The sequence below is a fragment of the Bos javanicus genome, chromosome 1 (genome assembly GCF_032452875.1).
Source record: "Bos javanicus breed banteng chromosome 1, ARS-OSU_banteng_1.0, whole genome shotgun sequence".
NCBI classification, from domain to species: Eukaryota; Metazoa; Chordata; class Mammalia; order Artiodactyla; family Bovidae; genus Bos; species Bos javanicus.
In genome coordinates, this window is record NC_083868.1 from 102,118,676 (window position 1) to 102,134,838 (window position 16,163).

A 16,163-nucleotide genomic window follows, 5' to 3' on the forward strand; every position below is an offset into this window, starting at 1 on the left:
CATTTTTAAAACTTAGAAATAAGAATAAGGAGGCCTGGAAAAGCCCCTCTTGTAGTTACCTTGTGAAGCATGCAGCACCCTGCTCTGGATTCTCTGCAGAAGGAAATAGTCAGAAGAGCACAGGTGATGTAGGTCATTTGTCTGAATTACTTGCTAAGGCAGACTTTGATAATAACTTTCTAATATTTAAATGACACATATTAAAAGAACCATGTGATTCTAGTGATATTCTAAGTCTCTACTAAGATCAAGCAAAAGGATGTGGGCCTGTGTAGCAGCAAGAGAGATTTCAGAAAGAGTTTAGGTAAGAATTTCACAACAATGCAAGTAGCTACACATGGTGATGAATAAGCAAGGGAAGTTATAGCATAGTTTCTTTGAAAGTGTTTTGATATTGAAGAGATTCTGATATCATCCTGAAAATCACTTCTTAAGCTTTTCTTTAGCCCTCTAAGATTTTAAGATTATATGTTAAGGGCCAATTCAAAAACACAACTATAGAGAACTGGTTATTTTAAACCAGAAAAAGTCTATTGGTAAACTAAGAATATCACTTCTTATGAGTCAAATATCTAGCCTTCATTCAGGTTTTTATTTGGTAATATACCAATAAAATTGCTTGGAACAACTGAAAATTTTTCTTTAGCTGAAGGTACAACAAAGAATTTAATACTTTCAATAACAATTTTTAAAGAAACTGTCAGGCAGTTTACTAATTCCTGAGGAAAAAAACCACAATTTTAAAGAACACTGGTGTTACATATAACATCAATACACAAAATAGAAAAAAACAAATGTCCTAAAATCTTTGGTATCATTTCAAAGAGTTAGTAATATATGTGTCCCATAAAAATATGTTTTAAAAGTTAAAAAATATTTCAATCTGGTATTAAAGATAATGACAATATGGGTTTAAAAGTAACTCATTCAAGAACTTTTTCTTACAAACCCTCATTGAATGAATCGAGAACCCTGTCTTCCAGGAGCTCCTCATGTAGCTGCTGCTAAGTCACTTCAGTCGAGTACGACTCTGTGCGACCCCATAGACGGCAGCCCACCAGGCTCCCTCGTCCCTGGGATTCTCCAGGAGAAAACATTGGAGAGGGTTGCCATTTCCTTCTCCAATGCATGAAAGTAAAAAGTGAAAGTGCAGTCGCTCAGTCGTGTCCGACTCTTAGCGATCCCATGGACTGCAGCCTACCAGGCTCCTCCGTCCATGGGCTTTTGCAGGCAAGAGTACTGGAGTGGGGTGCCATTGCCTTTTCCCCTCATGTGGCAGGCAAGACCAATTTTATCAATTACTACTCAATATGAAAGGCTGGAAAAACTCCAATGGATATGCAGAGAAGGTAAAACCTAATCTTAAAATACCACATTTTCTATAAGTCAAATCAAAAAATCAAACTAGATTTTTCAGTTTAGGTAGTGTATGTCTGATTATGATACATAGACATCAAAGATCCAATGCATTTACTTTAAAAATCAACATTCTTTAAAGCATATCCCACCAACTTCAATAAAACTTTACTGTCTACCATTTCTGTTAGTCAAACTGAGTTTTATTTTGCTTTTGATTTCAGGCTCCTTTACTGTGTTTTGTATTTCAAATGACCTACCTAGGAAAATGAGGCCTTCAAGCCCTGAGCTGGTTTTATATCCTGACAGTTTCCAGACATGCTATGCTCTCCCTGGGGGCTGGAAGATCTCAGGAGAAGGCTCCATCTATTTTCAACTAATATCTGACAACTGTCAAATTTCTGTGTCTCATTTTAAACTTTTCATCCTCCCTTCAGCCTCATTTTTCTAGTTGCCTATATCTCTGCTTGCCACTTAATAAAATATCATCAAAATCACCAAGGGAACTTGTTAAAAACAAAAACAGTGACCCATAACAGACTGAATCTCCTGGATTCATGCGTGGGAATTTGGATTAACAAGCCTTTTGCCAGCCCCTCAATTCCCAGGAGATTACCAAGTTCTATCAGTGTGAAAGAGTACTTTATGACATATCAGTCTCATTGCTAACACTGAGCCTCAGGACATATATTTTAAGATCTCAGTTCCATATAATTTTCAAACTAATCATCACAATAATTCTATGCAGTGAGAATCATTGCTTCTATGTTACACAAAATGAAACAGAGGCTCAAAGAAATTAAGTATTATGTGGAGCTATGAACACTGCCAGCATGCTGTGTAGACTGTATGGTAGGATGAAAAAGATAAAGGGCCGAAAAGTGAGCCTTATATTTGAATCCTGGCAATGATACTACCCAGAGGGCTTCCCAGGTGGCACTAGTGGTAAAGAACCCGCTTGCCAGTGCAGGAAACTAAAGAGACATGGGTTCAATCCCTGGGTGGGGAAAATCTCCTGGAGAGGAGCATGGCAACCCATTTCAGTATCCTTGCCTGGAGAATACCATGGACAGAGAAGAATGGAGAGCTACAGTTCACGGGGCCGCCAAGAGTCGGACGTGACTGAGCGACTTAGCACGCACACGCGTAATGATACTACAGCAGCCTGATCTTGTCATTCGACCTTGTTGAGCCCAGGTAAATCACAGGAAAGTGGTGATTACAATACTGACCTTTATAACTTATAGCATACCAAGATCACTTTAGAAACGTTAATCCATTTCCATCTACAATTCCATTTTTTCCCTTTTTCAATCTCCTTAAGCATGAGCCCATTTTAAAAGTCTTCTTTTAGCTTCTTTACTTATGAGTAGAAATGCATTACCACTTTTTAACAACCTTATGTTAATGAGTCATCTAAATATGATTATTTGGGAGGTACATCTGTTATGTAAACCACCATAACAAGCCTGTTTAAATAGGCTAAAATTGGAAACAATAGAATTTCCAAAATTAGGAGACTATCAAAGAAAGAGAAATTATTAATTAAAATTATAAGGTGAGCCACACTGTTTAATAATATACAAGCACTAAATATTATAATTTTTAGAGAACTGCTGTCAAAATAATAGGCATAAAATAAGATGTGAATTACATTACATTATTTCATTTGAAACTGTATGTACACACGCATGTGTATACATAAACATATATATTGGCACTTATCTCAAAAGATAGGAAATATATCAATGTAGTAATAGTAGTTATCTTTGGGTTTAGTAATTATGTATTACTTTTGTTTTCTTCTTTGTAGCTTTTCTGATTTTACACATTTTCTATAAAATATGTGTACATTTTACAGAGAGAAAAAGTAAACATTATTAAAATAAAATTTATAAGTAAGTTCAGTTCAGTCATTCAGTCATGTCTGATTCTTTGTGACCCCACAGACTGAAGCATGCCAGGCTTCCCTGTCCATCAACAACTTTATTTATTTATAAATAAAACAAGAAATGCTTCAAAATATTAGAATAGGCCATGCAATCACTTGCTTCTTTTTATCCTGGCATCCACAACAAAAATACATTTCTTACAAGGGTTTCTTTAGTTTCTGTTATACCCAATACTGTAAAATACTTAATAAAAGATAAGGATCTTCTCTCAGATTATACACATTAATTTTCCTCTGACCATATTTGGCTTCCGTGAGAATTCTACAAATAAAATATCTGCAACAGAAGGCTCTGAAATCAGGGAACAAACTGTTCTTAACTGTGTGGGATAATTTTTCATTTACATGAGAATCAGCCTTCCCAAAATAAAATGGCAGTATTCGCTCTCTTCTGGGCACTGTTCTTTTCCTTTTTTTTTTTTTTTTAAATTATCCTCTCTGTGACCTTAGGCAAGTAATTTAACCTTTCTGTGTCTCTATTTCTTATATAGAATAGAATGATAATAGTATCAACTTGATAAGCCTTTTCATTTGAGGATTAAATCAGTTAATGTTTAGAAAGCCCAGAAGAAAATGATCATAACATAATAATGATAATAATAATAATACCAGATACTATTTTTAACCTTAACAACCACCTTTAAGAGGCAGGAATACCACTGCCCTAGATAGTACATGAGGATTTGGAGACTAAGAAGCTGAGTTACTCCTCACCTTACACGTGACACTGAGAGTCAGATGCAACATTTACTGACATCGAAGCCTACACATGGTTTAATGAAACCATCAGGCAACAGACAATATTCATAAATATTAACCAGCCTATTGTAAGCCAAACACAGACACTGAGCAATACTGCTCAAGGCTCAGCTCTTGCCTTTAGTCTAATAAGAAGGGCTATCAGGTCTTTGAGCATGAAGTGGGATGTCAACCATGAGGATATGAGCCCATACTAACAGCGAGAACGGTGTTAAGTGTATTCTAGAGAGGTCAGACAAAGCAAACTGGAGGAAGCAGCCCTTCAGTAGAGATCTGAAGGATGAGCTAGAGTTAGCCAGCAAGCTGGTGAGGAACAACAATCAGCTGGCATTTGCTCCCTGGCGTTCTGTGCTGGAACTCTGGAGATGCCAGCGTTAACTTTATGCCAGGTGAAAAATGATCTGAGTGCCCACTGCTGCAGCTGCTGCTTTATACCCTATCCCTCCTACTTCCATCGTTAATGAGCCTGAGACCAGAAAAAATACATCTTAGTAACTAAGGGCTCTTCTGTTAGTCTTTGTTCCAGAGACAGAAGAGAAGTTCTTCACTTCTGTTAATGAAACAGCCACAGATCTTTTGTTACTTTGCTTTAGCACTTTCTAAAATAGAAGTTTGATGCTACTAACTCTCATTTTTATACATCTTGGTGGCAGGTTGCTGTATGCTCATAAATATACTGATTATAAAAGCACATGATTTTTTTTTTCCCCCAGGAATGGTTCTAAAGCATGTCAAAACTTCTAAGGTTCCATAAGGTTAATTTCTGCTGTTAGGAACTCTTCTGATTTGCTTGAACTTTTAGCAATTCTGACTACTTGTAGTTACACAACATCCCAGAGACACAGGCATGCCAGAAGGTATCTATTCCAGATATAAATAACTTTACTGAGTCAAGGTAAGTTTGGGGCCTTTATAGATATCTTCATATTTCAAATATTATTTTTTAAAAAGATGTCTCATTTCAAAGTTTTATTTGAGGAGAAGGAACTTTCTTTTTCTGCTGTGGTGTGTCAGATATAGCCCCAGTATACAGAGTCTAGAAAGATTTCCATTTTGCCTTTTAGAAGTCACTTCTATATGACTACAATCACTTATTTGAATTTGTATGAAAAAAAGAATTTCATCTTTACTTAATCATCAAGTAAACAAACTTCAGTGCTGTTTGTGGCTGGTAGTGTGAAATAGGAAGATTCAAAGGAAACACAGGATTTATTTCCTTTCTTTAAGGAGTTTGCATTATGGTTGGAAAAGCTAAAAATCATCTTAAAATGATTTGGGGCACTGACCACAGAAAAGAGTAATATCAGGACACCAGAGGAAGAAAACTTTTCTCTACAGTAAGAAAGAGGAGCATAACATGGGATCCAGTAGCACAGTTTTCTATTATTTATATATATTTTGTATCTGTGTTTTTTGAATCCCTAGTTTTCCAAATAAAGGAAAGCATCTAGTATATTTTTCAAGGCAACGTATCTTTCAAAATGATCACTTAAATAAATTTAAAAAAATGTGCTCTCCTGAAATAAGTTTTTAAAAATGTATGTTAGAGAATCTTCACCAAACTATTTCCAACATGCCAAGAAAAGTATATTTCAATTGTTACAAGAAACAGCAGCTTTAATTCAACCACTAGGGGGGAAATCCTGCAGTACTCACTGCAGTATATTTCTCTGAAGCTGAATTTTTAGCTTTATTTGAACAAGGTATGCTTCCTCTAAGCCGTTAGTCTCTAGTCGAGCCAAGCTCCAAGGCTTAAAATAAGGTGAAAGTCTTGGGTCACTATATCTTACTACTTCTTCTCATATGGATTAAAAATAAAACAGTAACAGCGGATCCAACTCCAAGGAATGGTGTGGAAATGTGTCTTTCTGACACTGAAGAGAGAAGGCGCCTGACTCTGTGCAGATTAGCTCACAGAGAAATTCTGCTTCCTCACTTCAACTGACACTTAAAAAATTCCAACAATTTTTTAATTGAAGAATTACACTCTTGCATGATTTTGGAGACATTATATAAAATCAAATTAAAACAAAAATATCATCATCACAGAAGAGAGGTCTGTCTTGGACAAAAGGGGAAATTCCAGGTCTTTGTATAATTTTTAATGCTGTGGATTCAGTGACATTGTTTTTTAGCCTCTTTATTTGTAAGACACTATACATCTATCTATAATTTAAGTAGATAACATTTATAAGTTTCTTTACAATGTTTATTTTCATTTAGTGTCATCTTTTCAAATGACACAACTTTTTCTTTACATATGCCTATCACTCTCCATACAAGGTATAGATATCATTACACAAAGACAAAGAAAAGGACAGCCTGTGTGTGAAGGCTGGGACCCCAAGAATGTTACCTCAGTGCTCCCCAAAACTATGTAAGCAAATACCTAAGGATCTCCCAAGAAATTACTTTGGACTCCTACAATTGTAAAAGAGCTGTAGAGAGTATGACCTAAACTATGTTATGGACAACCAAATATTTGATCTTTGTGTAAGAAGAGAAGCTTTTATTATAGGATGCAAAAAAACAGTCCTCAAACTCTTCAATTGTTTCCTTAAATTTATTGCTTTAACATGTATTATATATCTACTCTATCTCTACTGAAGAGATATAAAGATGAGCTGGTGAATTCTGCCTGAATAATTATACAGTTTATAACTGTCTTAATAACACTTTTAAAACCATAAAGGCAAGACTATTCATGTAAGAGGTTAAAGACAGAGTAAGATTAAACATCAACAGTGGCTATCCTAGCCACTATTCTAACTTGCTCTGCCTTACTTGAGCCATGAAAGCAATCAACTAGAACAACAGCTCCAAAGAGCTTGGTAAATCTTGAGGTTGTTAATCATTGCTGAATGTTAGGAAATCTACATGTAAATAATAAATAAACCTGGCCTTGTCTTCCTTCTACCATTCATTTATTATGGTAGATAAACACTTTTCAAGAAATTTCTAGGTTCTCTGGATATAATACTGAAAGACTTTGTGTTTTGGAACTTATATTCCAATATGGTAGATACACAATAAATTAATTACAAAATTACTGTAAAAATCTCATATTGGCTCTCACTGTTATGCACAGCCCTCAGTGTTTCTAGAAGAGTACTGAATGCCTATATTGTTAGTGGCACTGGGCACAAACTAGTGATAAAATCCAAAATTTTCAGCCCAATGTTCAAGGCCATCCCCAATACTGCCTCACCCACCTGTATGATATGATCTCTTACTGCTCACATCTAAGACCAATGGAGAAGGCAGAGCCCAACACAAATGAAATGTGTGGTAGGACATTATCATTTTCACCCACCAAAATTGCTCTTTCTGTCCATGCCTTGAGAGGAGAGCCTTCCAATGTGGTCTCTACTAAACCCCTAAGTCCAATTTTTCCCTCCACTTAAATGCTATACACCTTGTGCATACTGTTCTCTAGTAGCGTTTATTTTGATTTGTAATTTACTGGGTACTCATATTCATATATATGCCCATCCTGGTCATTTGACTGACCACTTTTTGAGGGCAGGAACTGCCTCTAACTTTTCTTGGCATCTCAGGCTTTTCTTTTTTAGCATATTATCTTACATAGTTAACTCAATTCATTTTTTTATGTTGAATTGTGTTATATTTGCAATGGCAGCACATAAAATTCAGTATCTGATTCACTTTACACATCTGTTACAAGGGAATACATACAAGTTTATAAGTGGTCTAACATTAGTTTTAGAGTATTAATACTAACAGTAAAACCTCAGCAACTCGGCGTCTGATATTTCCAAATTAATTCTGAACTTTTGAATCATTCATTTTCTGGCTAGTTTCTAATATGAACTCTTAGTTAGAACTCTAAAGTTTTCAGAGTTTTTGTGCATTTTGGCCATCTCAACTCTAGGGAACCTGAATTTATATATCTATGTATCCTCTTTTCATATAATCATGTCAGCCAATATTTCCTGTTCAAAATATAAAAAAACATTTCCCCAAAGTTTAAAAGCACAAAAAACTAAGCACACAACTGAACGAAACAGTGAAACAAGTACATTCTTTAAATTTAATATTTTTCAATAGATAATCTTCATACTAAGTTATCTAGCTAGAAATTGGTGTGTGTATGTGAAGGTGCAAAAATCCATCTAATATCCAACATATTCTTTTTTATAACTGTGCAATATTTCTGCAACAGAGTCACATATGCATGCCACTGACTACACATACACAACACACATTTACATGGCATATTAGACTACACAAAATTACACACAAAACACATATTTTCCATCTTCATTGTTTTCATAGTTACACAACATTCTCTCTGGCACACAGATGTGAAAATCACTCATATTTTACAGGTGTGTTTATGCCTACACCTACAGGTAAAAGTGATTTAATATTTAATCCCTGGTAGTTAAATATAAATATTTTTTGGTTTTTAGAAGTCAATCTGGTAAAATTACATGGTAATATGGTTTAGGTTTACTTTCCTCTTTTTCCCCTCTAACAAAGAAATATAAAAGTATTTTGGTGCCACTGTCATGTGTTTCTTGAGACCATGATTCGGGTCATATTTTATCAATAAACAATGTTCTGTAAAGCTTTTATTATATCATGTTGGAAAAATTAAAGATTGTTATCCCAAGCCCCCATGATCCAGGTGAAAATGAAATGAGGGTATACACATAAGCACAATTCAGGACAGAGAACGTTTGGTACACAAAGAATAATCAGATGGGTTCCTACCCAGCACAATTCCATTCAGTAGTTTCTCTTGCACGTACCAGCTCAGCTGCCCACGATCCATGCTGCTTTTAGATACTACAAAGCAATTTTCACTCCAATTGCCGCTCGCTCAAGTTCTTCCTTTTGCACTCAGAAACGGATATGCCTGGACAGTGAGTGATGCCCTGTTGCAGCTGCCTCCCGGAATCCTTCAGCAACCTATCTCAGAGCTTCGCCGGGTTAAGCCCTGCCGCTAGCTCCAAGCTCGTTCTCCCTGGCAGCTGGTGGTATTCCGTCGGCCACTGGGCGGAGAGAACGAGCACTAGGGCGCCATCTGGAGGCGTCTTTAGGCAGCCACAGCAAGCTTAAAACTACTAGGTGTAACAAAAACGACAGCAAAGTTTTTGTTAAATAAGCATACCGTTCTATACAGTTTCCTGCGAACATTTTTTTAAAAGACAGAAAAATGTAGGAGAGTCTCATTCTGTTCCCTATGAGCATTCTCTTTCTTTTACACATCACAATAAAGTGAAAACTTCTATTTCTTTTAGGTACAAATATCAAGAGATGCCAAATTAATTGCTTCTTCTTGTCTCATCTCAAAAGAAAATAATCAACACTGGCTACTATCAGAAATTTTCAATATTTTAGTAGCTAACTCAAAGGCAGCTTTTCAAAAGAGAAATATATGCCTCTGAACTAACATAATGTAAGCATGTTAAACATGCTGTGCTACTTTAAAAATTACAAAACTTACCTCTGGAAATGTTTAGTGTGTTCCTTATCAATGCAATATATTGACTTGAGAATGATAACAAGGAAAACCAGTTTCAGTTCAAGCACATGTGATAAGGTGTTCATATGACTTTAATATTTCAACAAAAGCTCTTTGAATTAATTTCCCTCTAAATATCTCCCTAAGCTTCTTTCCCTTAAAGAGGATAATTTGTATACCTGAATGAGATATAAGCTTAATTAATTAATTGAATGGAGCACTTAAAGTCTTATCTACTGTGATATGCATTTAGAAATGTGATTATTGGATGTTTCATTACTCCCTACAGATCAAAATGAATATGCATCACCATCCACAATCCCCATCCAACCACTAGTCCTACTTCCGCTAAGCATCATGATTTGGTATTTCACTTTTCCTTTAAAATTAAAATTTGACTTTTAAACTATTTAGTAATAGACACATCTACAGTGATTTATAGTTTTCCAAGCAAATGTGGACTAGAGCTTGATTATATACTCTGTGAGACCCCTGTGGGAAATAGAAATTCTTAACACTTCAATTTCAAATCAGTGTTTGAGAATTTCTGTCAGGGTAAACAGAGAATAAATTTGTTTCATCAATAGTTCATCTTAATTTTTATTTATGTATGTATGATAAATGAACGTACTGGCTTTTCAAAGGCATGCCATTAAACATATTCTTAAGAAAAATTAGATTTTTTTTTCTTTTAAATAGAGCATGTACCAAATAATCAAGCCATAATTTCTGTGGGTTTGTAAAGTTTCTAAAAATTTATGTGCTGATGAGATTAAAAAAGAATGTTAACTCTTCATGTCTGTATATCTTCAACTCCTACTATTGTGGAATATGAAAACATATTAGTTAACTGATTCCTAAATTACATGACTTACATGTTGCACTATGGTTAGTGTTGCACAGAACTCTTAGACGACAAGACACTGAAATATATAGTTTAAGACAACAAGCAGAAAAATAAGGCTTGGAAATTTACAAATAATAAAGTAATAAGCACTGACCAAACACAGATATGCCTAACTTTTACCAAGTAAAATTTTATACATGAAAATGTAAATGTAAGAAAGAGATAAATTAGAGGATAAAGTTTCCCCTGATAAATATTTTGAACTTACAAAATCATTCTTTATGTAAAAAATCCCCAGAATCTCAAGAATGACTTCATTAAAATATAAATTTACATGCATAAATAGAAAAAAAAGAGATATTAATGAGAAGAGTAGATGTATGAATTTCATAGCCAGAGTTACTCTGCCTATCTACATCATCACCAAAAGCTACAAATGATAGAAAATGGATGCTGCATGCAAAAGAGAAGATTATGTGGCTAGAAGGAGAAAAAAAGTATTATAATCATGTGCTGTCCCCTGAAAGAAGGTCTAAAATTAATCTCAATACATTGAGACAAGAGAAAAATATAGGGAAAGACTAAGTCCCCAAATAGAAGTATACTAAGGAAGTCAATTATTTCAATTTAGCATGTAAAACTTATAGAAAGCAAAAAGGTCCAAGTCAAAGTCACACACTGGAGTCTAAAAATGAAAGCAACATGTGGAGTCTAAACATCTGTCTTTTACAATGAATTAAGATAAAAGGTCTGTGTTAGTGTTCTGTGTAACAACAACAACAAATTAAATGTATTACCTGTCAGGTTTTGTAGGGCAGCCATCCAAAGACAAAACTTTGATGAGTACCCAGCTCAGAGTCTCACAGGCTGCATGCAGGTATCAACTGGGCCATATTCTTGTCTAGAGACTTGATTGGGGAAGAATGTTTCTAAATTAAATCAGGTTACTGGCAGAATTCATTTCCTTGACTTCTTCAAGGCCACCAGGAAAACACGTCTTCATTTCAGGGAAGCAGCAGTCTCTCTTTTAGACTTTCACCTGAGTAAGTCTGACTGACTCAGAATAATCTCCCTTTCAATGAATTCAAGATCAACTAATTTGTGACTTTAATTACATCTACAAATATCTTTCTTTTTTTTTTTTATTGGGTAGAAGCAAGTCATAGGTTCTAGTTATACTAAAGAAGAGGGAGTTATGTAAGGGTATTTACACACTGAGGGTCACCTTAGGGTGTGTCTACGATAGGTTCTATGTAGACACACTTGAGTTTTATTGCTTATTGTCCAAAAACATGAGTGGAACGGCCTGATAGGCATGGGAGTGCATTTTGTTGCCTTTAGGATCAAGGCAGAAACATATCATAGAGGTTTTATAGATGCATGGTTATATCTAACAAAAAAATATTACAGCAACAACAACAAAAATACCTAGAACAGTCATTTGATCAAGGACACAGGGCAGAACATAGGAGCCTTGAACTGAAGAGTGATATCAGACACATGAGCAAGACTTGGGACAGGGAAGAGCACTGTTGCTGATGTAGTTGTAATGGTTATTTGTACTAGACATATTTGTGTTGCCTGGTTGCCTGCCCACATCTCCTCACATCTAGTCATCCATACTCAGCCTTATTAGACCAGGAATATATGCCTGAAGAAAGAAGACATCCAGAGATGGGCCAGAAACTTATGGGAAAAATAGAAACCTGTCCAATTAGATTTTGAGGAATTTGAACTAAAGTAAAAGGGAGAAGCTGCCAGTTGGTGGAGAACACTGCAGCTGAAAGGCCACACAGCAATTAAGAACCATGTGTTAGCTGATGTAGAGAAAGAAGCTTAGCATAAGGGAAAAAAACACGGTGCAGACTCAAAAACAAGTAGAGATTAGAGAAACCATTCGTTCTCTTAATTCCTCTAATACATTCATATGGAGTTCCCATTGTGTACTAGGCACTGTTCTAGGTGCTAGGAATACCACAATAACTAAAACAAAGTCCCTGTTCTTGTGAAGCTTATTCTTGTAGTGGGAGATGGTAAATATGTACCAGCATATAAATTATATTTCATTAGTTGAAAAAACTGTAGAAGCAAAAACAAAGCAGGGAATGCAGTTTAAAAGTAATGGGGGAAATGCTACCTGGGGAAATGGGCAGGGATATTTGATCATGTGTCTTTTGAATGGAAACTTGTATGCCAATGATGGTGCCAGCCATGCTGATATTTGTGGAAAAGGGATATTGGACAGAGTGCAAGGCAGGTACAAAAGCTCTGAAACAAATGTGTGCTTGATGAATCAAAGCAACAGCAAAGGGGGAAAACTGCCTTGTATAGTGAAAGCAAGAGAGCTGGCAATAGGATCTGAAGTCAGATACGGAGAGAGTGAGAAGATCACACAGGGCTTGTGAACTTGTGTCAGAATGCTAGCTTTTACCTAGAGAGGTGAGGCTTACCAGAAGATGATATCAGGCTTACATTTTTAAGAATTATTCTGGCTATTGTACAGAACAGATGGGAAGTGAGGTAGGTAACTGGAAGGCCATTTGGACCCTGAGACAGATGAAGTCTGGCCTAATTTCCAATTATGTTTCCCATGAGGTCTATATATTTGTTTGTGTCTTTGAATTTCCATGAGCCAACACTATATCTTTTTCTTCCAGAAAAAGAAGAAAAACCCTTTTCTTAAACTACATTGCTAAAGACTCTAAGGAATGTTAAAAGTATTCCAGACTTGGATATTTTGAATTTTTATATGTTTTGGCATAAGAGCTAAAAGATACTAGTACTTTAAAATCATGATACCCTTTTTTTTGTTTGTTTTATAAATGATAGAAAGTACTTGCACATGGGCAGGTGATGTCAACCTATTGTTGAACAGAGTTATTTTTCCAGGGCATTGGCTTAAGCCAGAGAAAGGTCAGTTTCTAAAAATTATCTTCTGATCCTTTGTGGCATGAGTGTTTCAAGAGTTTTCAAAACCATGAATATTATCATCCAATATCAATAAAAGAGAATTTAAGATATATGTCTGAATTTTAATATTTTATGGATAACTATTTTGTTTGTTATACTATGTGTATGCTAAGTTGCTTCAGTTGTGTTTGACTCTTTGTGACCCTATGGACTGTCATGCACCAATCCCCTCTGTCCATGGGATTCTCCAGGCAAGAATACTGGAGTAGGTTGCCATGCCCTCCTCTAGGGTGTCTTCCCAATCCAGGGATTGAACCTATATCTTTTATGTCTCCTGCATTGGCAAGTGGGTTCTTTACCAGTACTGCCACCTGGGAAGCCCTTGTTATATTATAGTTTTAAAACTAGGTATGCCTTCCCTTTTAGAAATAAGATAATTTTAGAGACAAAACAATTCAAATATTTTATAAAGAATCCATTAATTTCCAATTTTATATCCTAATTCACACAAATACAGAAACACATACAGATGTGGGTCATTTGTACATGTGTAGACATATTTTGTGTATTTTTCATGGCATTTCAAATGAAATTTTACAAAATCAGTCATAAAGTATTTCAAAATGAGAGGGAGTTGGGACAGTTAGCAAACACTCTGTCACTGTGTTAACCATAAGAGACATCTCATCACTACCTTTTCAATAAAAATATCCAATCAAATCAAGAAATAAGAAAATTAGTGTTTGTTCAAATTATCCTTTGAAAATATTAAGTGCACATCACATTAAAATACATGCTTAAATATACAAAATCCTTATCTTTTATTTATATTTTTGGTGAAGATTTCTAGAAGGTATTTAATTATATTTTTAGAGGGGAGTAAATTTATAGCATCATCAGTTCCACATTGTTTGATAATCTTGTCATCATTAAAAACAGTGAATGGTATCTTAGCTCTGCCGCAAATGTTTATCTAATTTTTATTCTTATTTTAAAAATTTGCTAAAATAACATTTATAATAAACATTTCCCACTCACCAAGTTCTTAAAAATACCAACCATTAGAAGAAATAAAATTCAGATTACTATCTGAGAAAGAAGAGAATTTCGTTTGTATGAAGGTAAAAAATTAGCACCCATGCAATCATATATCTATGCTGAGATTTCCAAATGTAGAAGCACACACAAAACATCAATTTTAACATTAAAAAAGGACAGATTTATAGATATAGTAATCAACTAAACATTGAGCGGGGCCTTCCAGATGACACTGTTTTAAGGAACTGGCCTGCCAGTGGAAGAGATGTAAGATCTCTGGGTCATGAAGATCCCTGGGGTAGGAAATGGCAAGCTACTCCAGTGTTCTAGCCTTGAAACTTCCATGTTCAGAGGGCCCTAATGGGCTATGATCTCACAAAGAGTCAGACATGACTGAGCACACAGCACACACACAAAACACTGACTAACAACAGAAATGTGAAGGGAGACTTATTAATAGATATAACATAAAAGTAGATAAATTAGTAGGACAAAAAAAGATGTCCTTATCCTTATAGGGGACTAAAATGCAAAAGTACAAAGTCAAGAGACACCTGGAGTAACAAACAAGTTTGGCCTTAGGGTACAAAATTAAGCAGGGCAAAGGCTAACAGTTTTGCCAAGAGAATGCACTGATCATAGCAAACACTCTCTTTCAACAGCACAAGAGACAACTCTACACATGGATATCAGCAGATGGCCAATACTGAAATCAGACTGATTATATTCTTTGCAGCCACAGATGGAGAAGCTCTATACAGTCAGCAAAAATAAGACTGGGAGCTGACTGTGGCTCAGATCATTAGCTCCTTATTGCAAAATTCAGACTTAAATTGAAGAATGTAGGGAAAACCACTAAGCCATTCAGGTATGGTCTAAATCAAACTCCTTATGATTATACAGTGGAGATGAAAAATAGATTCAAGGGATTAGATCTGGTAGACAGAGTGCCTGAAGAACCATGGATAAAGTTTCATAACATTGTACAGGAGGCAGTAATCAAAACCATCCCCAAGAAAAAGAAATGCAAAAAGGCAAAATGGTTGTCTGAGGAGGCCTTACAAGTAGCTAAGAAAAGAAGAAAAGGATAAATATAAGCATCTGAATGCAGAGTTCCAAACAATAGCAAGGAGAGATAAGAAAGCCTTCCTGAGTGATCAATGCAAAGAAATAGAGGAAAATAATAGAATGGGAAAGACTTTCTCTTCAAGAAAATTAGAGATACCAAGGGAACATTTCATGAAAGATGGACACAATAAAGGACAGATATGGTATGGACCTAATAGAAGCAGAAGACATTGAAAAGAGGTGGCAAGAAAACACAGAACTATACAAAAAAAGATCTTCGTGACCCAGATAATCACCTTGGTGTGATCACTCACCTAGAGCCAGACATCCTGGAATGTGAAGTCAAGTGGGCCTTAGGAAACATCACTACAAACAAAGCTAGTGGAGGTGATGGAATTCCAGTTAAGCTATTTCAAATCCTAAAAAGATGATGCTGTGAAAGTGCTACACTCAATATGCCAGGAAATTTGGAAAACTCAGCAGTGGCCACAGGACTAGAAAATGTCAGTTTTCATTCCAATCCCAAAGAAAGGCAATGCCGAAGAAGGTTCAAATTACCATAAAATTTCACTCACTTCACATGCTAGCATGATTATGCTCAAAATCCTTCAAACTAGGCTTCAGCAGCACATGAACTGAGAAATTCCAGATCACAAGTTGGATTTAGAAAAGGCAGAGGAGCCAGAGATTAAATTGCCAACATTTGCTGGATCATAGAAAAAGCAAGGAAATTCCAAACAAAA